Source organism: Scylla paramamosain, chromosome 10, assembly GCF_035594125.1.
Source record: "Scylla paramamosain isolate STU-SP2022 chromosome 10, ASM3559412v1, whole genome shotgun sequence".
NCBI classification, from domain to species: domain Eukaryota; kingdom Metazoa; phylum Arthropoda; class Malacostraca; order Decapoda; family Portunidae; genus Scylla; species Scylla paramamosain.
Window position 1 is genome coordinate 705,001 of NC_087160.1, and position 2,345 is coordinate 707,345.

Sequence of the window (2,345 nt, forward strand, 5' to 3'; positions counted from 1 at the left end):
ATCCCCGTGTAGCAATCGGGAGAGAGAGAGAGAGAGAGAGAGAGAGAGAGAGAGAGAGAGAGAGAGAGAGAGAGAGAGAGAGAGAGAGAGAGAGAGAGAGAGAGAGAGAGAGGAGAGAGAGAGAGAGAGAGAGAGGAGAGAGAGAGAGAGAGAGAGAGAGAGAGAGAGAGCATCAACTTGTTAACCTATCGCTCGCTTCCCGCCTCACCTGATTTCAACCTCGGTCTGTAGTGTTGATAATTTCACATGACCTGGGCGAGACTGCCACGTGCGGTGACCCAGTGCGACCTTGCGCTGATGGGGGCAGGAAGGCAGGGAAAAGTGTGACCTACTGTGACGGGAAAAGGCCGGAAAAATATGTGACTTTTAGCTACGGGAAGATGGGAAGGAAAAAAGATGACTTACAGAGACGGAAAAAGGAATGAAAAGTGACCTGAATCGTCGGAAGAAGGAAAGGGAAGGAAAAAAATATGACTTTCAGTGACGGGAAGAGGATGGGGGGAAAAAAAAGTGACCTGTGACGGGAAGAGGAATGAAGTGCCCTGGAATGACGGAAGGGAAGGAAAATGTGACCTTCAGTGACAGGAAATAAACGTGACCTATACTGACTTTAAGATAGAAATAAAACGTCCAACTTGTAGCAATACGAGCGAAAAAAACAGAAAAGAAAAACTGTGGAAAAAGAATAGAGGAGAGGAAAAAGAGATCTGTAGTAGTGATGGGAAGAGGAAAGGAAGGCAAATTGTGGTATGTAGTACTGGAAAAGGGAAAAAAAAAAAAAAAAACGTATTGGAAAAGAAAATTAAGGGGGCCAGTAGTGAATAAACTGAGGTGGAAAACTGACGGAAAATAAAACATAATAATATCAAAAGAAAGGAAAAAAAAAGCTTGATCTGCGCTCTAGGAAAAAGGAAAAGGAGAAAAAAAGAAGAAAAAGAGGAAGGGAAGAAAAATGTAACATACTGGTGAAAAGAAACAAAAGAAAAAAAGAAAGATGAGAAGAAAATGAGAAAAACAGAAAAGAAAAAGCGTAATTTGTAATGGCGAGAAGGAATAAAAAAGAAAAGAAACATAAGAAAAAAAGATAAGAGAAAAGAAAACCAGCACTGATGATAAAGAAAGAAAATAAGAATAAAAAAATAAAGGGCAGAAGGAAGTAGAAAAAGAGCACGTAGACGAAAATAAAGAAAAGAACGAAAAAATAAATAAATACCTGGAATAAAACTGGAAAGAAAATAGTACAAGAAAAAAAATAAAAGGAGAGAAAAGGAAATAAAAAAAATAAATAAAATGCTGGAAATGGCGTCAGGTCAGGTGGGGAAAGGACGAACAGTTGACAGAACAAACAAACAAACAAAACAAAACAAACAAACATGAATATCATAAAAGCCATCAAAGAAAGAACAGAAAAAGTGGAAGTGAAAAGAAAAAAGAAAAGTCCAATACAATACAACCAGGAAGAGAAGGAGGAAAAAAAATAAATAAATGATACGGCAGGAAAATGAAAATCTGAAACAGAAAACTGGATATGAAAAGAGACAAATATGATTAAAAAAAAAAATGAACTAGAAAAAGAAAATGGCAAAATGCAATACGATAATGAAACTTAATCTTTTAATATCAAACGCATCATTCCTTCCTCAGCATTTTTTTAAAGGTCATATAAATGATTACTAATAATATTTACTTATATTCTTGTGGGAGTTTATCTAACGGTAGTTACGTGGTCATTGTTAAATCTCCAATCACTGCTTCTGTATTTCCTCCTGCCAGTGCCTTGAAATATTTTAAGAGGGAGGCTTCAAGACACTTCTAATCGTAATCTTGCATACCCCTTCGATCTGCCCTCTGTAGATACCGGCACCTTCAGGGAATCTTTACTTTTTTATCGTATTTGTTGCTCTTGGCCAGAACGTCCCATGAAGAAAATTAAATTGGCATTGAAAAACTCCCATGCCTTCCTCTACAGCGTGTCCAAAGTAATCAAGACAGATGCACAAACGTTTAGAGTGATTACGGATCTGAAGTTCGTATTTTTAAATATTTTCTTCTTTCACCAGGACTCAAAACCCATCGAGATGAATAGTCAGGTATTTTTCTTCACTAACGATGCAGGATTATAATTAAACCATCACTAGCGGCATGGAATCACCCTTGAAAACCAATATAACCTCCAGTAGAGCCCGTTAAACTTAAAAGCATCAGGTTAAGACGTCAGAATTCCATTTAAATCACCCATAGCATCATGAAAACACCCTTGGAAACCCTTATAACTCACCAGAACCTGTTGAAAGCTGTCAAGATAAGACGCAGAAACGTTGGACAATACCGCCCTTGATCTCACA